Source organism: Lissotriton helveticus, chromosome 2_1 (assembly GCF_964261635.1).
Source record: "Lissotriton helveticus chromosome 2_1, aLisHel1.1, whole genome shotgun sequence".
Classification (NCBI taxonomy): domain Eukaryota; kingdom Metazoa; phylum Chordata; class Amphibia; order Caudata; family Salamandridae; genus Lissotriton; species Lissotriton helveticus.
The window spans coordinates 631,897,821-631,923,133 of record NC_136059.1 but is presented as its reverse complement, the minus strand read 5'-3'; positions in this window follow the sequence as shown (position 1 = coordinate 631,923,133).

Sequence of the window (25,313 nt, the reverse complement as noted above, 5' to 3'; positions counted from 1 at the left end):
TGATAGTTTTACGCCACAAATCTGGTGCAATTCCGCGTTGAGCAGCGAGGAACAATGTCATAAGTTCCGGTCTTAGGACTTGACGAAATGTCCTATAAAATTCTAGAGGGATGCCATCCGGACCTACCGATTTTCCTATAGCTAACGACATTATTGCTACCGCCACTTCCTCCCAAGTTATATCTACTGCTAATTCCTCATTTTGATCTTGTGCAACCTTATTAGTTTCAATGTCAGAACTGAATTCCATCATTTTCTCATCTGTATCTACTATTTCATCCTCTGTATATAAGTTGTGATAAAATTTGCAAAAAACATTCAAAATTTCGCCTGGGGAATCCTGTATCTGATTGAGATGGTCATGTATCCTATAAATTCTGTTAGCTATTTCCTTCTGCTGTAGTCTTTTCGCTAAGATCCTCCCAGAATTTCCCCCACTTCATAAATTTGAGTCCTATACATAGCCAGTTTTGTGGCAATTTTCATAGCAAAATGCTGATGAATTTTTATTTGTAAAATTGCAATGGCCGTTAAAGTTTTTCCAAATTTTACTGCCGGATTACTTCCCCCATAAGCTCTATTTCTAATAGCCTTAGCTGATTGATCCCATCCTTAATTTCTGCCAAAATGTTATGGTGTTTAGCTATAGAATAGCTAAATGTTTCCCTCAGAACCCCGGCCTTGAATATATCCCAGACAATAGGATCTGAAGCGGTTCCCCGATTATTTGAAATAAATTCGGTAATCCAATCACACATGTGCCTACAGTATTCAGGATCTAATAAGAGTTTGCGTTCAAAGGTCCGTGCCTTTGGCTGGGCCCTAGAACTGATTTCAAGTTCCAATACGACCGGATGATGATCTGAAATAATAAAAACAGGACCAAGAAGTCCCAAACCAGTGGGTGCAGTGCAAGAAGGATCATGCGGACAAGGTACAGGGCCAGGAGGACCAGGATGATCCAAACCTGGGACATGCAGGACCAGCAGTGAGTGATTCAGGAATCAAATGAACAGGGTAAGAAGGATCAAAAGGGCCAAGTCAATGAAACAATGGTCAAGAGGACCTGGAAGGAAGAGGGAGAGCTTTGAGAAGGGTGCCTGGAAGAGCCAGAATGGCCAGGTAGACCAGGATCAGGAGTACCAGGTATACAAAGCCCCAAACAAGGTGGGCCAGAAAGAATATGATCTAGTCTAATGGGCACAAGCCAGGAATAGAACAAAGCCTATGAGGACTAGGAATAGGAAGTTCAGTGCTAAGCAAGCCAGACTACAAGTGAGATAGACTAAGAGAAAATGTGCTAGAGAATCAGGATAAGATGCCCAGACAGCAGATCCCGGTGAAAAGGAGTTAAGATGGCAAGTCATGGAGGACCAATTGGACCGTAAACAAGGGAACCAGGAAGATCAAGTCACAGAGGCCCAGAAGGTTCAAGATCTGGCATATCATGGAAAGGACAGCTAGGAAAAAAAGGAAAAGGAGAACAAGGAGAAGACTACCCAGGATGACAACAGCCAGGATGATCACTCTAGGAGACTAAGAAAAGCGTGCCCTGAACAAGGATGATCTGTACTAAAAGGATTATCCAGATCAGGGGAAGTTGTGCTATTAAAGCCAGGCACAAGATAGAGGAGGATTAGGTGGAATAGAAGGATCAATAAAAGCAGAAGCAAGGCTAATGGGGCTGTTAGGGCCAAAACTAAGAAGGCCAGGACCTGAAAAACCAAGTGGAACAGGAGGACCAGGAACTGAAGAAGCAGAATTAGCATGACAATGCAGAGTGGGCCAGGAAAACCATATCCAGAAAGACCAGTCGGTCCAGGAAACCAAACGTACAAGAAACAAGACAACAGTGCATTATGGCTCTCCTAGCCAAGAGCTGCGCACCAGCAATTTGCAAAATCTTTAACTGCTCTATATCTACAGGCACTATCCCACTCCCCTGGAAAAAAGCGTCTGTCCGCCCTATACTAAAGAATCCAACAGCTGACCCTTCAATCCTCAGCAACTATCGGCCTATCCCTCTTTTACCTCTATTGGGGAAACTGCTGGAAAGTATAATAAACCAACAACTCAGCACCTACTTGGAACGTAATGACATCCTGGACCCCTCACAATCGGGCTTTCGCCCAGGCTTTAGTACAGAAGCATCCGTTTTGGCGGTTACTGACTCACTCAGACAGACAACAGACTAGGGAGGCTCCGTGATAACGATTCTCTTAGATCTCTCTACAGCTTTTGATACCATCTCCCACACAACGCTAGCAGAGAGACTATCTGCATGCGGTATCAAAGGAATAACCTTAAAATGGCTACAACACTTTCTTATGGAGGACTTCGGTGGCTTAGCGTTTGACGATGAGGAGTTGAACACCATCCTTAGTGACAACCCTAGTATACTAGATGATCTACCCTCCACCTCTAACCCCACAATAGAGGATGATTGGGTTAAACTTCTTAATTTAAAGAAGAATCACTCTCGTGTTTCCTTACACGGTGTGATCATGAATGAATACCTACATGGCAAATGTGCACCGTCAGGTCTGATTGTCACGACGGCACCACGTCTTTTTTTAAAAGATAAAGATTTCTTGAAAAATTGGGCTTTGATTGCATGGCGGTGTACCCGTGACTGGCTGATTTTAATAATTAAAACTGCAAAAAAAACAGCCGATGCCTTATTGATAGAGATCCAAGTCTTGGAGGGACAAATCAACGCAGCAATTCGGCCCGTGATCTACAAGAAGAACTTGGAAGACGCGAACAAAACAAACAAGGAATACCGTGACAACATTCTTTTGAACAAAGTGGAAAAGTTTAAAAAAGATCTAGCACGTTTTTCCATGGAACTGGCTTATCCCTACTTGAGCGACTCCTATGTAGCGCCTACAACCAACTCAAAAGGGAAAAGATACGGGTCAAATTATTCTTCTTCCGGCTCGGATTCGGGTTCTAGTGATCAAGGAAACTCCAACACAGGCCCGAACACCTGGACACGCGGCGGCAACTTCCAAAGGAGGCCCACCAGAGGCCGTGGTGCACAACAGTATCCCAATCAAGGACAATGGTGGCCACCGGGACCATGGAATTATCATCCTGGAGCAATGGGACCACCACCAATGGGCCACCCCATGCCCATGTATCCTCCCAATCCATCATTCTATTATGACCAGTCTTTTTTATGGCAGGGCCGAGGCAGGAACCGCAGCAAAAGGAGAGGACAACAGACTGTGAATTGGGCTCCGCAGACCAACCAGACAGGCTCAACAACAGGAGCAGCGACCTAGTGGTGAACTTGAGTTCAAGGACCATCACACCAACAGAAAATAATGTCTTGAACAAAGGGTTGGGCTTTGTTCCCACGAATACAGGTGATTTATTCAAATTGAGGTGTGAACTTGAAAGTTTTTATAGGAAAATACGTCTGTTTTTCTTTTTCAAAACTCCTAATCCCAACACAAGTGATGCAAACGTGGGTGAACAAGGGGAACAGAACACTGGTCTTAGACAAAAATCATCATTTACACCTTTGAACCAACAAGTACCAGCCAATGTCCTAGCATTTGAGCAGGCAGTGACGCATGAGGTGATGAACAACGATCGGCAACGCAAGATTTTCCACAACATGTCTACTGTGGAGAAACGAGCTCTATCTACCCTTGCGAATGATAGATCTCTTGTCATCAAACCTGCTGACAAGGGCGGCGCCATAGTGCTACCGGACACCACCGTGTACCATCAAGAATGCCAGAGACAATTAAATGATACCAAAGCTTATCGCCTCCTTAATGAAGACCCTACCCCGAGAATCTCGAACGACATTAAGAGCTTGGTAGAAGAAGGAGCAGCAGAAGGCTGGATCACTGCCCATGAAGCAAGATACTTAATCACTACACACCCAGTCACTCCCTACTTTTACTGCCTTCCCAAAATACACAAGGCCCAAAGGCCGCCCCCTGGAAGGCCCATTATTTCGGGAATAGGTTCCCTACTCGAATCTTTATCTACCTTCGTAGATTTCTTCTTGAAACCTATTGTAAAGGAGACACCCACGTATCTGCAGGACACTGGAGATGTTCTCAGACTGTTGGCCGACGCTGAGTTCAGCGTTGAGACAGACCTACTTGTAAGCTTTGATGTTGAATCATTGTACACTTCAATCCCGCAACAAGAAACACTGGATTGCATCAGGGTCCTCCTAGAGGCCAGACAAATGGACACAATAACACCAGTGGCCTTCATAATGGAGTGTGCAAGGATTGCTATGATGGAGAACTTTTTCCAGTATCAAAACGACCTGTACCTCCAGGTCTCAGGGACCTCAATGGGGAGTGTCTTTGCGCCTAGTCTGGCAAATTTGTACATGCACCAATTCGAACTCGATCATGTATTGAACCACAGTAACCCCTTTATTCATCAGGTGGTACTGTGGAAAAGATACATCGACGACATCTTGGTGATTTGGAGAGGGACGTTCACGGAGGTGTCGTCTTTTCATACATGGTTGAACTCCAGGAACCAGTTTCTAAAGTTCACCATGGAGTCCAGTAAAGAAAAACTGGCGTATCTCGACCTCCAGATTTTTCCAGCAGAAGGAGGCCTACAAACTGAACTTTTCAAGAAACCAATGGCACGCAACTCGTTGTTGTCATTCCAGAGCTTCCACCCTCAATCGCTCCGTGAGAATTTGCCTGTAGGCCAATTCCTCAGGGTTAGACGGAATTGTTCGTCTAACAGCTTATATAAACATCATGCTGAAGAACTGGCACTCAACCTGAGAGAACGGAAATATCCAAACCAACTTGTACGCCGAGCACGGTAAAGAGCCTTCAACAATAACCGGGAGGCACTTTTACAACATAAGACGCCACAGGCGACAAAAGAACAGATGACTATGGTACAAACTTTTACCACATCATCAAATCAAGTAAAGAAAACCATACTCAAGCATTGGAAAATTCTCAACACAACAACAGTTGCTATACCTCGTCCATTGTTTGCATTCAAAAGAGGACCATCTATTCGTGACAATCTGGTTCATACAAGACCACGTAGCGAGAAGAAACAAATTACTAACACTCTCTGGAACAGCAACCCAGTACAAGGCCATTACCCCTGTGGTAATTGTGCTGCTTGTCCGCAGACACGGAAGACCTTGACGATAGATATTGGTACTTGTAGACCATGGAGGGTCACAAGACATACAAATTGCAACTCAGAAAAATTAATATATCTGATCACCTGTCCTTGCGAGAAGCAATACGTGGGCCATACAACTAGGATGATCAAGTCTCGCATCAGCGAGCATAAAAGCACAATCCGCTGTAAGAAGCAATCAACAGGCCTTACCAACCATTTTTTGGAAGCAAAACACAAAGCTGAGGATATGGTTTGGGTCGTACTGGAACAGCCTTATATCCCGTCACACATCGCTGATGTCTCCCACTTTCTTTTTGTTAAGGAGCAACGATGGATTTTTAGATTGAAATCTGACGTGAATGGGCTGAATGACAACATCCCGTGGTTGTCTATCTGAGTGCAACATTTGCCATTGGGTGCTCTTTATTTGTCTCCATATGGTGGATTTTCCACTGTGGATTGAGGATCTTACATTTGGTAGGTAATTACTCCGGTGACAGGGCGCTTTTTGAATTAGCTGCTTAAAATACGGAACACCGTGGGACTTAAAATTCGATCCCGTGTTCTGATAAGAATTACATCTGAGTACTTGTAATTCCCCACAGTACTAATAGGGTTCGTCACTCAACCTATACTTAATATGCAGTGTTAATGTCCACTAGCATTCACCTTTCGCCTATTTGATCTGCTGATTGATATAGCGAGTGTTCATGGGGATGAAGGGATTAATTATGACTATAATATTTATATTTCCCCGAGGCATAGCCTGCGATAATTTTCAATGGTCTGGCTTAGAACATTCTAGTCTCTAGTGGTATTACAAAGCCACTGATTAGGCAAGCCGGATCGTAATAATCTTTGGTAAATTATAAATAGGGTTAATATTTACCACCCGCGGACTCGCTGCAATCAGAGGTGTGGTTGTTTTATAAAAACAATAGAATTAATATAAAGACATTTGAGCCACGACGCTCTTAGCAGTTATTATTTGCAAGCCGGGAACACATTTCATGTGTTCCTTTGCCGCGCACGCGCGGGGATCAGTGCCAGTGTCATTATTTACATTGACCTACGGAGTACATCTCCTTGGGTTCCGTGACCGCGCATGCGCGTAGATCAGCGCCAAGGTCGAGATCACTGGCTCTAAGAGTAGCGCGAGTGCGGGAGTAGCACGCATGCGTATTGGCTGCACAGTAACACCGTGTCATACCACAAGCCGGTCATGCGCATGCGCAGGGTGTAGCGTCTCTGCACCACACTTGCTCAGTGCAATAACGAACCGAACCAGCTGTAAGCAATAAGCCCTTTAACGGTAGTATAAATCAGCGGTCCTCCTGTCCGTCGGTGCCTCCCCTTCGGCTCGTGATTCCGCCGCGAGGTACCGACGGACAGGTAAGAATGGACCAGGGACTCTGTATACTGAGAGGGTTTTTTAGCAATATGGGTTGTCATTTAGATGTGTATCCAATGGTTGGTGAACAGTGTGTGGGGCACTCTCCCATTGGTTTGTAACAGTAATACCACATAGAGGTTGTTGTGTCCAAGAGTTGGTGACCTCTTTCTCATCATGGAGCACCTCTCTTGGATCCATTCAATGGGGGACATTTCTAAGTCGCTTTATGCTGCCATCTGGTACACTGGTGGGGAATGTCTTAGACAGACTAGAAAAGAGTTTGGTTTTTAACTGTACACTATGGTCTTATCCATCAAACAATTATCTATTAAAGAGATTGTCTTTGTATGTTTAGAGCGGTGCCTTATCCGTCCGAGCAGTTGCCGGGTGAGGTGAGGCTTACTTCCCACACATTGATGGGTAAGTTTTAAATACAAATTTATGCATACTGATTATCTGTTGGTGACGTAATGCACCGTGAATGTGGCTATCATAAATAAGTGATGGTCTAGTCTGAGTTTGGGTGAATTGGCACTGGTTTTGCACAGTCATGGAACCTCACGTAGCACATATGTAATATGTAACATTGAGGATTATGTATAAATATTATCTACATGGTTCTTTTCCGTTTTATTTTTATTTCTATACAGGAAAGACCAATTGCATCAAGAGCAATATTAAGAACATGCGGTAGGATGGTCTTATGTGACCACTCTTATTTTATTTTGAAAATGGTCTACTGATCTTTTGTTTTCACTATTCTAGCACACACGGTAGTGGTTTATTGCAGTAGCATATAAGAGCTTGGCCCTGACGAATGCCAGTGATTGTTCACATTAAGGCAGAAACATGTTGGCCCTACATAGATCTTTTTGGATTTCTACCAAGCAAGTCAGACAGTGATTTTTTCACACTGTCCCCTCACTATCTTTTAACTTGACGTCCAGGCAAACACTAAGAAAGGTCCTTGTTTGCTTTGACAGCCATTTTAGTACACTTCACTATTTAATTTTTGCACTGCACATATCAGCCTTACCTTTTTTCCAATAACTGCGGTGACCAAACCTTGGTCCAGTGATGCATTGCTAAAATACAACTGGGCGATCACACATAGACCGAGGTTTGGAAGTTCCTACATGATGAGGCTCCGCCATTAGGTGGGCTGATAGGACTTAACCAGCATTAGTTGGTAGTCTTTTTTGTCACCATATACATTTATTTTTCTGTGCAATTTAGCCAGTGTTAATCCTTATATCTCAGCACCATTCGACCTACGGGCTCCATTGTTATTTATGTGGCTACACAGGGGGTATTAGCCTGTTTGGTCGTTAAACTCCTCCCTCGGACCCTCCCTTACGATTTGTTATGATATGTTATGACTTTCTGTCAGAGAGAACACAAACGTTCACCCTAGGACCCTATTCCTTGCCCAAAATGCTCTCGGAGAACGGAGTTCCACAGGTCTCCTGTTTAAGTCCTACCCTTTTTAATATATATATACATATATATATATATATATATATATATATATATATATATATGTATATATATATATATGGCCCCTCTAGCTCAGATAGTTGAACAAATGGGCTTTGAAATCATCTCATATGCAGATGACACACAACTTATGTTCACTATCAGGAAAAACCAAGAGCTAGAGAAAACTTGCTTCCCCACTGGCATGAAGGTGATCTCTGATTGGATGACAGGAAATTACCTTCAGTTAAACCCAGGTAAAACTGAGATAATGCTAATGGGGAAAGCTTCGGACATTTAGTCAGACGATTGGTGGCCCAACCAATTAGACTCTGCTCCTACCCTCAAACTTTCTGTAAGGAATCTAGGGATAAAAGTGGACCACACCCTGTCTATGAAAGACCATGTTGCGAACATGATCAGTTCATGCTACTCCTTCGGAAAATACTTTCGTTTTTTCCTACCCCTTACCGTAGGACTCTAGTACAGACGATGGTAACTAGTCGTTTAGACTATGGCAATGCCCTGCTGGCAGAAATGAGTGAGACACTCCAGGCCAAATTACAGATTGTTCAGAATACTGCAGCGAGAATGATCTTAAATCGCCCTGCAGGCTCGACCTCAACCCCGCTGCTTAGAGAACTGCACTGGCTAACCGTGAAAAAAAGATCCTTCTTTAAAATCTGCTGCCTAACATACAACGCCCTCAACAATAAAGTCCCCCGCTATCTACAAAGCAAACTGATTAAATATTGCCCCACCAAGAGACTTAGATCCAGTTCACTAGGACTATTATAGGTCCCTCGAATCCGCCTCACCCGGACAGGAGGCAGAGCTTTTTCCTATCTGGCACCCAAATATCAGAACGAGCTCCCACAGGCTATACAAGCTATTCCGAGCTATGCCACATTCAGAAAACAGCTGAAAGCATTCCTGTTCTAACTATCTCCCCTGGTCCCTGTACCTCCCCAGCAGGATCCCAATCTTCTAGTCAGCGCCGAAATGCCCCAAGGTGATTTGGGCGCTTAATAAACTATTTAACATTAACATTAACAATTAAAGAAGGTCCCAGCTGACCAACAGGCAAGGGGTAAAGAGGATCCATAGAACTAGGATCAGGAGGCCCATGAAGGGTAATTACAAAGAACGGCAGCAAGTAAGACCAGGAAGACCAAGTTCAGAAAGAGATAGAATCATACACACAAGATTCAGGAAACCAGTTCTAGACCTACCAGAGTTAGTCCATTTAGAGCCAGGTTGGGGACCAGGAGGACCAAAACAACCCAGAAAAAGAAGGAATTGGAACAGAACCAGGAGGCAACCCAACAGCAGAAGGCACAGAAGGAAGAAAAACAAGAGTAGGATTTCACCTAAGTGATTCTAAGCCACATGTATTAGGATATCCTTTTTGCAAATTGCATTTTGTTCTCCTAACCATGTTGTGCCTGCTGCCTGTGGCCTGGGTCAGTCACATTATTGTGAATAGCTTGGCAGTTGGCCTTTGTGTTCTCCTCCTGTATCTTACCGCCCCTACATTTGAAATGGCTTCGCCACCAACACCCACAGAGGATCCTGATACTAGTCTGTGTTCACCCCAGGCTTCATGGAGCCTTGACAGGTGAAAGGAAGAGCTTTTCAGAGCCAGATGTGGGTGTGGTATAGGGAACTCACCCACTTCAAAGGCTAGCCCCAGGTATAAATAATGGACCCCCAGCACAACTCGCCAGAACACTCCTGAACCTGGTGAAATTACAGAAGGACTGTCTTGCTTTACAGATGACTGACATGCTGCTTCCAGAGGGCTGCCCTTCAGCTTGAGGACTGCCAAGCTCTCTGAGAAGAAAGACTAGACCTGCTCCCTTCTTCCCAGGATAACCTGAGCAACTCCAAGGGTCAGTTGCCCGAACTCCTGTCAGAGCTACAGTGACACACAAGCTACAGAGGCCACCCTGCAACAACCCAGCTGACCTGCTGCACTGGACATGTCTGGACCTGCAAGCTGACCTGCCTGAGCACTCCTGGGTTCTACTGGAGTGAGTTCCTGATCCCCAAGAGGTTCCTTCTCAGGTCCTGAACCCTTGGCTGGCATCAGCTCCTACTGTGGAGTAAGGTGAAACTCTGAAGTTGTGGGGTCTTTGCAGCCACAGATGGATCACTTTAATATTATGTAATAACTAATCAATTAGAAATACAAATAAATATTAGTTATTAAAATTAGATTAATACCAATTAATAATTAATTAACAGTAAATTAATTATCAATACACAAAAAGTATTTTAAAATGTAATTAATTACAATTAAATTACTTCTCACCCTATTCCCCTATAAACCCACGATCCGCAACATAACATAAATTAATAAAATTATCGGAATGATCAATTAATGAATTAATACAAATTAATTACCAATTAATAAAAATTAATTACCAATTAACAATGAATTAACAATAAATAAAAAAATCAATACCAATAAATAAATACAAATTATTTTCTTGATTACAATTAAATTGCTTTCCAACCTTTTCCCATATAAACCCACAACCCACAACGGAAAATACATTAATACAATAAACATAATTATTAATTAATCAATTAATAAATACAAATTACCAATAAAAAATGAATTAACAATTAATTCAAAATGAATATCAATAAATAAATAAAAATATTTAATTAATTACAATTAAATTACTTCCCACCCTATTCCCCTATAAACCCACAACCCACAACAGAATCAAATTGCGCAAAAGTTAAATAACATAAAATTCATTACTTAAAATAAATTACAAAAATAATATACACTTTTCACACATATACTAACATACAAAACACTTTAAAAATTTATATTATTAAAAGTTCGATATATTTTAATACCTATATTATATACTTCGATATTTTGACTTTCTATATTTTAAAACTCGATATTTTATTACTTACCTTCAATTCGATATTTTTCACCACTATATTCTGTCCATTTGATATTTTGTCCATTCTATAATTTGACTTCGATAATATGTCTATTCTATATTTTGGTTTCGATATTATGTCTAGTTAGCATTGCATCATAGATGCCCAATAATACATAATAAAATGTGGAATGCCCCAGTCCCCCCGGTGTCTAGGTAAAACCATCTTCTTATATGCCCTTCTCCTCTGTCTTCGATACCACCAAAAAAATCTGGAGCACATCCTCTCTAATTTAATAAAACACGACAAGGAGAACTCTAAGGGGATTGTTTTAAACATATATAAACATTTCGGAAGAATCAGCATCTTTAATACGTTACATCTCCTGTGAAGGGATAGATGGAGATGATCTAACGTTTCCAGAGTTGTGTTCACCTTCTCCATCACCAGGAGAATATTCAGATCAGGGATCTTAACCACCACAGATGTAATTTTTATTCCCAGATATCTTACTTCAGGAACAATTTACATATTTGCCGGGGGATGCGCACCTGAGTAAAGAACATGAGTTTTTTCTATGTTCAATTTATAACCAGAAAACAACCAAACATGAACAACCAATTACCTAATTGCAGGAAGAGCAGTAACAATATCACTAGAGAATACCACTATATCATCGGCATAAGCCAATACTCTATACTCAATATTAGGAAAACTGACTGGTTTAATATCTATGTGCTGATTTAGTTTATTAAAAAATAAATCAATATATAATGCAAATAAAAGAGGGGAGCACGGGCACCCTTGCCTTATGGCCCTGCAGATAATAAATAAATCAGACTCTTGTCCAGATATATGTATAGTGGCCACCGGGCGTATATATAGGTACTTAACTGCTTGTATAAATTGAGAACATAAACCTTTCCATCGCAAAACCTCCCACATATATTGCCAGGAGACCCTGTCGAATGCCTTCTCGGCGTCCAACAGGATCACCCCCAATACAGATCACGTGATCAGTAGTATCCCTACCTGGGATAAACCCATGCTGAAAATTGGATACTAGAGGGGTAATGACCGATCCTAGATGCTAAGCAATGATTTTAGAGAAGATCTTACTATCTGAATTAATCAATGAGATAGGTCTACATAAGGATGGGTGCAATTCAGGTTTATCCTTTTTTTTAAAAAAACCAATAATGATAGTTTTACGCCACAAATCTGGTGCAATTCCGCGTTGAGCAGCGAGGAACAATGTCATAAGTTACGGTCTTAGGACTTGACGAAATGTCCTATAAAATTCCAGAGGGATGCCATCCGGACCTACCGATTTTCCTATAGCTAACGACATTATTGCTACCGCCACTTCCTCCCAAGTTATGTCTACTGCTAATTCCTCATTTTGATCTTGTGCAACCTAATTAGTTTCAATGTCAGAACTGAATTCCATCATTTTCTCATCTGTATCTACTATTTCATCCTCTGTATATAAGTTGTGATAAAATTTGCAAAAAACATTCAAAACTTCGCCTGGGGAATCCTGTATCTGATTGAGATGGTCATGTATCCTATAAATTCTGTTAGCTATTTCCTTCTGCTGTAGTCTTTTCGCTAAGATCCTCCCAGAATTTCCCCCACTTCATAAATTTGAGTCCTATACATAGCCAGTTTCGTGGCAATTTTCGTAGCAAAATGCTGATGAATTTTTATTTTTAAAATTGCAATGGCCGTTAAAGTTTTTTCCAAATTTTACTGCCGGATTACTTCCCCCATAAGCTCTATTTCTAATAGCCTTAGCTGATTGATCCCATCCTTAATTTCTGCCAAAATGTTATGGTGTTTAGCTATAGAATAGCTAAATGTTTCCCTCAGAACCCCGGCCTTGAATATATCCCAGACAATAGGATCTGAAGCGGTTCCCCGATTATTTAAAAAAAATTCGGTAATCCAATCACACATGTGCCCACAGTATTCAGGATCTAATAAGAGTTTGCGTTCAAAGGTCCGTGCCTTTGGCTGGGCCCTAGAACTGATGTCAAGTTCCAATACGACCGGATGATGATCTGAAATAATCCTGGGTATAATCTCTACCTTAGCACTTGTTGCTTTTTCAGCTGAAAGAAAGAAGTATTCCACGTGCACATGTTTTCTATGGGGAGCCATGTAAAAAATATCTCTAGAAACATTTTTCATATGAGTGTACCATACATCAACCAGCCCAAATTCTTTAACTAGGCCTTGGGTAGGTTTTAAAACTTTACTTTTTTTCCCTGTATATGGGCGAGCACTAGTAATCTCAAATACACCCTCTAAATGAAGATTGAAATCCCCACAAAGGATTAAGGGGGATGGCCATGCCGCTAATTCGACACTTAAGTAATGCATCACCTCCGGGTCGTCCAGATTGGAACCATAAATAGAGCAAATAGTCAATGATGAGCCAGTATCAGTTATTTAAACAATGAGCCAACACCCAAGACATCCTCATTTACCCGATTATGAACACCCAGGCCATATCTCATCAGAATTGCAACCCCTCTTGTAGTTGATCTCTGTCTTGTACAGTCGAGCATATCCATACCCAAGTAATTCAACCACTTTTGATTATTCCATGCAATATGAGTTTCTTGCACACAGAGCAAATCAATACGCATCACCTGCAGAATTTGAGCCATCCCTCCCTTTTCTTTTTATCGTTTGAACCACATATATTCCATGAACAGATGGATAATCTACCAGTCATTGTTATACGGTTACATCAATCATGCCTTGCCTGCCCTGCCCATAACCTAAGCTACGCTTCATAAGACATAAAGAAAACATTGTCTCTCTCATAAACATAAGTACTATTACCTTGATACCATATGGACACCAAAAACCAAACATGCCTTCCCGCCACCTCCCACCAACCGTCACCCTTGCCCCCCAAAGTAACCCCACCCCTCCCCCTCCCAAATGAGGCATAAGGACTGAGTCCTCTGTGTCGGGTAGTGGATTAATGACACTCCCCCAGACCCCCCCAAAAAAAACCAAGACAACCCACCCCTGAATCCATAAGGAGAGATCCCCTAACAACCTAAGAGTACATTTATATAATTATCTCTAAATTTGTTTCACATTGTACTCAAGAATTCCTTTGCTACTATTTCTGATACAAAAAAATTTGTTTTTTCCCTGTATATTATTTTTAGCTTGGCTGGATTGAGCAGAAAGGTCTGTGCCCCTTTAGCCTGAAAAAGTGGAATCATTTGGCGCAAATGCGATCTCTTTTGAACCGTGGCCTGGCAGAAATCTGGACGAACAAAAAATTCACAACCCTTACCGCCTCTCTACCTGTCTGGCCTTGCCAAATCATATATTGATTCAAGCAGCAAAAAAATATTCAAACAAATCAATATCTCCCTAGGTTTTTCATTTTGTCCCCCCACTCTGCCTCACTGATTAAATGGGAAACTATGTGCTCTCTGAAGTTCTACTTCCCAATTCCAGTGCTTGAGTTTGGGGAAGGCTTCTGAAAACAATTCGATGACAAACTGCCTAACATCTTTGCCTTCCCATCCCTCTAGTATAACCAAAATACATACATTGTTCCTTCTGGAACGCTTCTCCAAATCAATAAGCTTCCAATTGGTGCTATCTCTCAGAGCTTGCAAATATACTATTGTGGCCTTTTGCTGCACAATTCCATCTTCCATTGCTGATATCCTTGCCTCAGCGTCCCCAATTCTTGTGGATATCTCTGTGCAAGTCTTTGCAACTTGGCGCACAGAGTTTTGTTATTTGTGAACAGCACCCTGGGTCTGAAGTCCCTCTGCCTTAGTCTCTTCCCGATGCGCTATTATTATTTGATATATTGTACTGAGGGTAATTTCATTTTCTATCCCAGCATCTGCGCCAGCTGCTTCTCCAGAATTATTGCCCAAGCCTCCATTCTTATCAAGTTGAGGGGAAAATGAGTAATCCCACACCAGTGATCCAGCTGTACCAGACATCTCTTTTGACAGGGGGTTAGTAGTGTCCCTTAATTTACGCACTGTTCCCTTATTAATGGATACCTCCAAGCTCAACTCCTCGTCATCCCGCTGATAATTACTCGTGTCGCTCTTATGATTCGACCAATCCCCCCTAAACTCTCATTCTCAGAAGAGTTGGAGGGGTCCGGCATTGAATAAAACTTCCCCCCTGAATCCCCAGAATCTATATATTTGATTAATTCCTTATCTGAATAACCGATGCTCTGAGAAATTTTAGATTTATCCTCCCCCTCCTGGTGTTTACTTCCAGAATTTTGATTGTCTATACTTTGATTCCTATTCTCCAGAACCGGGGCTTCTACCATGGGTTGAGCAGGTGTCATTGCTACTTGTAAGGGATAGGGTAGCTTAAGTGTCTCAGGTGTCTCGAGTACTTCTTCCAGCTCTTTTGTATTACCAAGAACTATGTTACCAGCTAAAGGTGCCTCTCTCTGGGAAGAGGTAGTTTGATGAGTAGCAGCCCCACAAACTCGCCATCATTACTCCGCAGATCCCTGCTGCCCTGTGAAGCCATTTCTTTGTTCATTGTCAATACCATTGGCCCCGGCAACGTTAATGAAGAATGTTTCTATCCTGATACATCTACAGATAAATTGTTGCATGGAGCAGTCATTACCACTACCCCAGGGGGTATACTTGTTTCTGTATCCACCAGTTTCCTATCTCTGACCAATTGTTTCTTAACCGCATGCGTGCGGGCGGAATTCCGCCCGTACGCTGGGTTTTGCGGAATCGCACTTTACGTGACGAGCTGGGCTCGTCATGAGCGTGCGAGGAGGCTACGCCATGACGAGCCCAGCTCGTCATGAGCGTCGAAGGGGTTAAGGAGCCCAGGTACCCTTTGTGGCTTTTGCCCGGTGCCACCTCCCCCCTGCACAGAACTGGGAGAGGAGCCGCTACCTTCTTGGCATGCTCCGGCGTCACCTCCTCGACCGGCAAGTTTGTTTCCCTTCTCCGCGGGGGAGGAGGCTGGAGATGCCGAGATTACAGGCGTAACCACGGGCATTACCACTGCAGCACTTAGGGCCTTTACTTGCTGTCTTCGGGTCCATTGTAATCCCTAATGACCACGGCGAAAGTTCATCCAGCCTCCAACACCGAAGCCTCAACTGAAGTGATCCCAGGTTCGATGAAGACTGAAGGCGGGACACCAAAGTTCGCCGCGCCCGATGTATGCAGCAGAGTTCAAGAGCCGGTATCGCCACAACAGTACATGAATACCCTATTGTAGTATCCATTTTCTTAGGAAACAAACAGGCGGGGGAACGTCTGTAACCAACTCACTTGATTGCTGCTGCAATCGCCATCTTGCCTCCCAAAAAAAAAAAACAACCTCGAAGCACAGGTTAATTTTGTGCATTTTGTGGTTCACCTTGACAAGTATTGTTGTTGTTGCCTGAGTGGGGCTTCCACCCCTCTCAACCAATAATCCAATTTCGTACACATTTTATATGATGGAGAGAAGATACAGCTTCCCTGGGCAGTACAAGTGTATTCACTGTATCCTCTGGCTAGAGGGTGGATCCTTGCCACTGAATTGAGGGAAGATATAGAAAAGGCTACCCAGAGAAATTCAATGAAGTCCTTGTTAGCAAAGGTCAGCAGATTAGTTATTCCTTAGTGGCAATGGTAGGAGTGAGGAGCAATTTAGATATTTCTCTTTTTTAGGATGGCAAACTTTGTCTGAGGTAGGGGGGAGAACTCGCTATTTTTTTTGTTTGTTCTTTTCTCTCCATTTTTACTATCTGCATCCCCTCTATTAAAGCGATACAAGGTTTTCCTCCTCCCGCTTCAAGTATTCAAATAAGTATTTGCTCATTGCCAAATTTATGTTGTGAAGAGGCAGACAGCAGTGGATCCAATAAGTATATTTACTACAAGAAAACAAGACACCTGAAACAACCACCAACAGGAGCAGACAGCAAGGCAACCATCTAATCCAGCACTGTGTACAAACTCCGCAAGGTTCCCCTCATGACAACTCTACATTCTAACATTACATACTTAGAGTCTAGTAGAATTACATACTAACATTCTACTATGACTTACATTGGAATACTACACAGAGCACATGACTTTACAGCAATGAGCTCATGGTTTCATCCACGAGTCTTGAGGCCAGTAGGGGTAAGTATTTCGCTTCCCACTCCCTATATTGTATAAACATAAACTAACACTTCTTACACAGGTATGCTACAGTGCCCAGAGCACATCACTTTACAGCAATAAGCTCACAATTTAGGCTCAAGGTTTAATCCCCGAGTCTTCACACCAGTAGGGGTGAGTAGTTTGCTTCCCACTCCCTATATATTATAAACGCATACTAACACTACTTACCCAGAGCAATCAGCTTGGTTTCATCCCCAAGTCTTCACACTGTTAGGGATAACTACTGTGCTTCCGCTTCTGGTATATTATCAACACACAGTAGAGGTCAGTAGCTCGCTTCCCATTCCCTGTATTGTATAAACGCCTACTATCACTACTTGCACATGTGTGCTACAAACACCAGATCACATCACTTTACAGCAATGACCTCACGGTTTAAACTCTTGGTTTCATACCCGAATGTAGCACCATATCATATCAGCACCATGCCACTCTGAGCAACACCGCACTTTCAGACCAGTAACAGTGATAACTATCTACTGGTGACCGCCAGTAGGTAATACAGAATAAACTACAATAGTTTCTTGATCCTTTTAGCTTTCAAAACTTCTCTCTATTACTGTCTTTCTACTTTCTCATATAAACAGTTTTTTTTAATATTCAAGTACGCATTGAAGTAAAAAATGTAACGTATTCTATCAACACACTTTCTAGAACATTCTACAACAAGTAGAGGTTAAAGGTTCATCAATTTTTTTAAACCTAACAATATTTTTTGCAACATTTTCTTGAACATTTAACGGCACGTGCAGGTTAAAAGTTCACGATTGTTTTAAGTTCGAACAGTGCCTTCCTGATGCAAATAGCAGGTGTGGTTGAGTTGAGCAAATTTTATCCTATAATATGTTCTCCACGTGCAAACTGCTTTTATTTAACCAATCACAAAGATACTTTTCCACAAAACTAATGTGCACCCTACTTTTAAGAAACAATGCTTTTCATCTCCCAATCAGGTACCGTTTTGTATGCGAAAAGGAACTAGTTCCCCATCTTTAAACACATCTCTTATTTTATGAAGGAACAGCATGAGCTACAGAGATCTTTCCATACCTTCCAGCCATACCTTCAAATTGCTAGTGTGGATTTTAGGACTAGCTATGTTTTCTTTTGCAAGAGGTATGCAGAACAGAGATGTATTAACTTAGACCTAGGTTTACAAAATGTGGACATCAAATGGTTTGGACAGAGAGGATTGAAGTGGCACAATTGATGCCTTTGGTTAAAACCGGTTTGCATCTCACGACATCTCACCGCTATGCTCTTTGATCAACAAGTCGCTTACATCTGGCGCAGTTCCACTTAAGTGGAAACAGGCCATGGTCCGGCCTATTCTCAAAAAACCAAGCCTGGACGGGAGTAAGCCCGAAAATTACCGGCCAATTTCACTTCTGCCGTGGCCCGCCAAGGTGACTGAGGCGCATGTAAATGCGGTCCTCTCGGAACATCTCTACCAAGCCGATATCCTCGATACGGCGCAGAATGGGTTTCGAGCAGGTCACAGCACGGAGACGGCTCTGCTGTATATGGTGGAGCACTTGCGCTCCGTGCTTGATGCGGGCCAAACGGCGGCACTGGTGCTATTAGATCTGAGCGCCGCCTTTGACACCGTATCACACCCTATCCTTCTGCGTCGGTTAGAGGAGGCTGGTGTCACTGGTACCGCTCTCCAATGGTTCCGGTCCTTCTTAGCTAATCGGACCTTTAGCGTGACCGTCCCTCCATACCAGTCCAAACCCCATCTGCTGGATCTGGGGGTCCCACAAGGCTCCTCGCTGAGTCCTACGTTGTTTAATCTATACGTAAGGCCGCTAGCTGAGGTTGTCCGACAATGGGGTATGACTATGGTGTCATACGCCGATGACACCCAGCTAGCGGTCACGATCAGCGGGGATGCTGATGTGGATGCACCCAGATTCCAACAAGGACTGCGGGCGGTCGCTGGCTGGATGACGTCCAACTGTCTCCAGCTGAACGCTAGCAAGACCGAGGTCATGATTTTTGGGAAACAACCGGAACTTTGGGGAGGGAGATGGTGGCCTGGGGATCTGGGTCCTACACCTCTCCCTGTCTCCGAGCTTAAAAACCTCGGAGTATGGCTGGACCCCTCCCTTACGTTTGTATGTCACACCAAACGTACGGCGGCCTGTTGCTTTGGCATTCTACGGGGACTACGTCCAGTGCTCAAGTTTTTTTATGCCACCACCCGGCAACTTGTGATCCAAGCCACTGTTATCTCCAGGCTGGATTACGCAAGCTCCCTATTCGCTGGCTTAAACCAAGCTGAAATCGGTCGCTTACAGCGGATTCAGAATGCCGCTGCGAGAGCGGTGGTAGGACTACCTAGATCTTGTCCTACCTCCAGTACCTTGCGAACGCTGCATTGGCTCCCGGTGGCTCAGCGGATTCGGTTTAAGGTCCTCTGTGTCGCCTACAAAATACTCAAGGGATCTCCAGCGGTGATTTTGTCCAAACTTCTGGCTCACTACACTCCGGCGCGAGCACTAAGATCTGCTGACTTAGAACTAGCTGTTGTCCCCCGCTTTAAGCGCAGCAGAGCCGGTGGACGTTCCTTTCAAGTCCGCGCAGCTATGCTGTGGAACTCCCTTCCCCCGGCGATTCGCGCCCATAGGGACTTGCTCTCATTCCGTCGCGCGGTGAAAACTTTTCTGTTCCCTTAGCTTCACCCTACTGTGTTTTTATCTCGTTGTGTTATGCTGCTACCTTGTCGCGGCGCCAGGACTCTCCTTCGCTGGAGCAGCTGTGCGCCTAATAAAAGTGCATAACATAACATCTCTAACACCCTGACCTCATGATTGTGCTCTGTGGTGGAAACGACCTAGGCACATTGACAGGTTTAGGTTTGGAAATGCTTATGAAGGACATCTTTGACTTTGGAAAATTGATGTTACTTTTGTCTCAAACGGTTGTTGTATATTCCAATATATGCCAAAGACAGAAGTGGAAATGGTCCAAACAATTTTGACCTCAGATTGAAAAATCTCCGAAAAAGTCAACAAAGCTGTATCTGCATTCCTCAGAGATCACAAAATGGGCTCCATCTACAACAACAACATATGTTTTGATATGGTGGATATATACAGAAGTGATGGAGTACACTTCACAGATCAGGGAAACCGAGTTTTCCTGAATAACTTGAAGCTGTGCATCCGCACATATATGTAGCTCCAACTAATGAACATAAGGGCACTTTTTAGAGCCACCCTATAACTTACAACTTACGCCTGTTATTTTAGGGCCATATAACGGCAACTCCCGGACACTTGACAAAATGTATTCTCCACACAGCTGTGGTGCAGCGGCCAGACCATCTCACTTTGCAGCACAGACCTCTCGCTTTGATCCCCAGCACTACTCACCAAAAGGGGTGAGTAGGTTGCTCTTTACAAATACCGTATTAATTTACATTCACACTACCTATTCAACACCACCTAAGCACCATACACAAGCTACGAAGTTTGAAACAAAAGTTCATCCAAGTAGCCATAACTACATGCTTACACTACTTGTACAGATGTGGCACAGTGGCCAGAGCACATGACTTCACAGCATAACACACACAATTTGGGCTCAAGCTTTAATCCCCGAGTCCCGCACCATCTTACCTTACCCGCATCAGACTCTAAGCAATACCTCACTTAAATTCCGCAGCCCACCACTTATCCGGTAGGGGTGAATACTTCACTTCGCACCCCCTCTGTCGCAAACCTTAAACACCCCACAGAGGTTACAGTGCTCCTACCTTCCTATTTCCCACTTTTCCCCCCTTTTTTTCCCCCTACTCGCCTCAACTAAATCACAAAATGGCGGCCAACACCTCCAAGTTGCAACCGCTCGCAGCCAATCAGCAGCAAGCTCGTGCTTGTAATGCCTCAGCCAATCAGATGGCAGAATTCCCAAATATTGATATCTGTAAATTTCGATATTTCTCAAAAACTACTGCACAAATTTACACCAAATAAACAAAAGCGTGCATTCTAGACCAAGACCCTCTCCCTGCCAAATTTGGGGTAATTCCGTTCACCCGTTCGACCTGTAGCCTTGTCTAAAGTTTCCTATGAAATTAACATGGAGAAAACATGTCTTGGGACCCCTCTTTTTTCTCACGCCCTTTTGACGAATAACCCCCAAACTTTATACATAGGAGTTGATATCAACAAATTACTTTTGAAAATTTCGTGAAGATTCGTCAATTGGCGCTAAAGTTATTGGGAATAGAATGTTGCCATTTTCTATATATATATATATATATATATAAATAGACCAGATTCCTAACAAAAGGATTTGATGCGCACTCAGATAGAGGGTAAAACTCGCCAAAGTTTTATTCAGAAGTCGCTACGCGTTTAGAGACCCACCGGTCTCTTGATCACACGATAATTGCTTTGTCTCCCAAACCGTGCATACATAAAGTTTCAAAGTGACTGCGTGAGTAAACACAAAGAAAAGACAATCATAACCACATGCTGTAAGCTTGCGAACATGGCGGCCATTTTGTAATGGAGTGTATAATGTATACTTCTCTAGTCATAGTGACTGGTACATATAAAGAAAACATGCCTGAACTTAAAAACGACTGTGTCTGTATTACATGCATACTGGCCCAGCCTAAAGATGCTGCTAAATAACTTTTAACATTTAAATAACATAATTTTTCTGATTATTCTGTGCAGCAAACTACCATTATTAAACAATGTGGTTCATTTTAACTCCATCATTTGCGCAATCAATGGCAATATGAAAAGCTCAGTCATGAGTGCTTTGTATCTATTTCACATTTGGAGAAAGGTGAACGAAACCATGTTTTGTATTCGGACTAGTGCCCCTAGTACACTATTCAAAGTAATTCCAATTCAATTACATCTCCCTTAAACAGAAAAAGTACTGTCTCAATTCGGACTAGTGCCTTTGGGACATGTGTAACAAATTATAGTGCCGCTTGTTTGTACACTGCTATATAAATCGGTCAGTGGAATCTAATGTCTTTTCTAAATTTCATATCCAGAATAGATATACACCCAATAAATTTACCATAGTGCATATTATGTGATGATTATAGTGATTTGTACCAAAATTGTGTAATGATTTCTCTCCAATAGACATTACTGTGTCATAAGGCCAGAGAATTATTGAAAAATTGAAACAGAATTCATCCCTTAACTACATATCCTTCCTGTACCTTACAGCAGGTTTAGTCATATGAAGAAAAAGGGTAGGAGGCCGTGCATCTTTATCAAAAGTGAGTTGTGAAAAGGCCCCTTCCTTTTCCTCCTGAAATTTAAACAGAATGAAAGGAAATGATTAAAATACTGTTAAAACATATATACATCTTAAATCATCAATTTTCTTATAAAACAGACTTATTTACTTTTTCACAACATGGACTAGCAATTCATTAAGTATCATATAAATGTGATGCTAGCTCCTCATCAAGGTTATGTCCCCCGGGATACCTCGTCTCGAGCTGCATTATCCAGCTTGATTCTCTTTTCCGCAAAGCCATGAGACGATTGCCCCCTCTACCATTTGTGTGTACTTGTTCAAGAGCAAAGTATTTCAATAAAGCATTGTTGGACTGATGGTGTGTCTGGAAATGGCGTGCAATGGGATAGTTCTTATCAATGTTAGTGATAGCACGCAAATGTTCCTGCACCCGTTTCTTTGCCATACAGATGGTACTACCCACATACTTGAGTTTGCAGGGGCACTCTAGGACATATACAACATAATTGCTGCTGCAGGTGAGGAACTGTCTTATACTATGTTTTTTGTTTAGAGCACCTGGTATCTCCACTTCTTTCACCATGATACTGGTTGAGCATGCTCGACAGTGTCCACAAGGATAGAAGCCTTTGAGATTATGTGAGCTCGCACTGTTTCTGGGGCTAATGTCCCCTTTCATCAGGATGTCCCTCAGACTTTTACCTTTCCTGTAAGTGACTAATGGTCGATCACCAACTTTGACACCAATGACATTGTCACTTTTTAAGATGTTCCAATTGGCCAACAGTACTTTATTTACCTTCCTAGAATCTTCAGTGAAGGTTGTGATAAGCCTTGTGATAGGTTCTGTCTCTGTCTCTGGGATTTTGGGTTCTAAGGTACTCTCCCTAGTTCTTTGACTGACTTGGGTGACTGCCTTGTTGAGAACCCATTCTGGGTAGTCTCTCTCACGAAATCTCTTGAGCATCGTGTTTTTTTCCAGCTCATAGAGGTTTTCTTCGCTACAGTTGCGTTTGGCTCGTAGGAGTTCCCCGTAGGGGATACTCCATTTGAGACTCTCGGGGTGGGCGCTCTGGGCATGTAGTAGGCTATTGCCTGCTGTATCTTTTCTGTACAATTGGGTCACAAGACGTCCGTCTTGTACTGTGACCTTCGTGTCCAGAAACTCGATACTTTGGGTACTGGTATTCAGGGTAAGTTTAATGTTGTAAGGGTTACTGTTCAGTTTCATGACAAAATTCTGAGCCTCTTCTTCGGGTCCGTCCCACACAATGAAAAGATCATCTATGTACCGGACCCAGGTCCTGACCTTCCTAAATTCTTCTGTGAGTGATTGATCTTTGTGGAGCTCCTCATCCCACTTGCCCAGAAAAAGGTTCGCCAGGCTCGGCGCAAAGCTCGAACCCATGGCGGTCCCACGTACCTGTCTAAAAAGGTCCCCATTAAACATAAAAATGTTATTTTTAGACATAATCTGAGCATCTCCATGATCATATTGGTATGATCAAGGTACGCTAAATCTCTTGCTTGCATGAAATGTAGGCACGCTTTTATGCCTTGTTCATGATCAATTATAGTGTAGAGTGAGCTCACATCCATTGTCATGAGTGTGAGCCCTTCCTCCCACTCAATTGCAGAGATTTTGTTCAAGAAATCCTTAGTGTCCTCAATATGCGAAGGCAGAGCATTGACATAACCACGTAAAAAATTATCAATGTATTTCGAGATATTTTCATTCACACTGCCTATTGAGGACACTATGGGTCTTCCTGGTGGTCTTCTGGGGTCTTTATGGACCTTTGGAAGAAGGTATAGGATAGGTAACTTAGGATAGTCTTTTTTCAAAAAACAGTATTCATGCCATGTGATAAGTCCCTCATTCTGCCATTTCTCAAGATTTTCCCATGTGCTGGTGATACATTGGTTGTATTCAGTTGTGCTACTTTTGCGATAATAGTTGGCATCATTCAATTGTTTCTGAGCTTCAACAATATACATTTCCCGCCCCCAGAGCACTATATTGCCTCCCTTATCAGAGGGCCTAATGACAATGGTATCATCATTAGCTAGTGATAAGATGAAATCTCTTTGTGATTTGGTTAAGTTGAAATTATGTTTACTACTGTTTGCACTCTTATGTTTCTGTTTGATCAATTCTTTGGTCACAACCTCATGAAAAGTGTCTATACTGTCATGAGGCATGGTCGGATAAAACACAGATTTAGGTTTAAAGTTTGTGTGTGCTGCCAAGTCAGTTCTAAGTGCATCTGGGGTGTGTGATTCTTGGACATTGCCATCATTCTCAGGTATTTCTCCTAACTCAAAAACAGTGTGTAACATCTCATTATCCCCCACAGTGAGTTGTATTGATTCAGATTGGTCATATTCCATATATGGGGGCTTCCTGTTGAACATTGTATGCCACTTCTTAAGTTTCAATTTCCTTATGAATTTAAAAATGTCAACACGAGTGTTGGAATAGTTAAACAGTTCTGTCGGACAGAATGTGAGGCCCAAGCATAACGTACTTTTCTCTGAGTCATTTAAATGTTTATCAGATAAATTGATAATTGTTCTATTTACCATATTGATGTCCATCATTGTTTTCCCTTTTTGGAGCCACCACGCACGTTTCCCACGGGCTTTTTGTTTGTTGTTTCTTTGCTTTGCTTTGAGGCGTCTCTTCTTGGAGCGCCCCCTGCCTCTTGGTCTTCCCCTTGCTCGTCCTCGTTCTTGTGTTCTCTGTGGTGTGCTGTCTCTGCTTTGTATCTGTTCTTTTTTCCGCCGGGACCTGAGGACCCTGAACTCGTCTAAAAAAGTCGCCTGCTTTTTGGTGACCACTACATCCGACATTGTGCTTGTTGTTTGAATGGACCCCTCTGTATCCGAATCTGTCGCTGATGTGAGATCTGGGTGATCATCTCCACTCTCTACAGTTTTCACTTCATCATTTT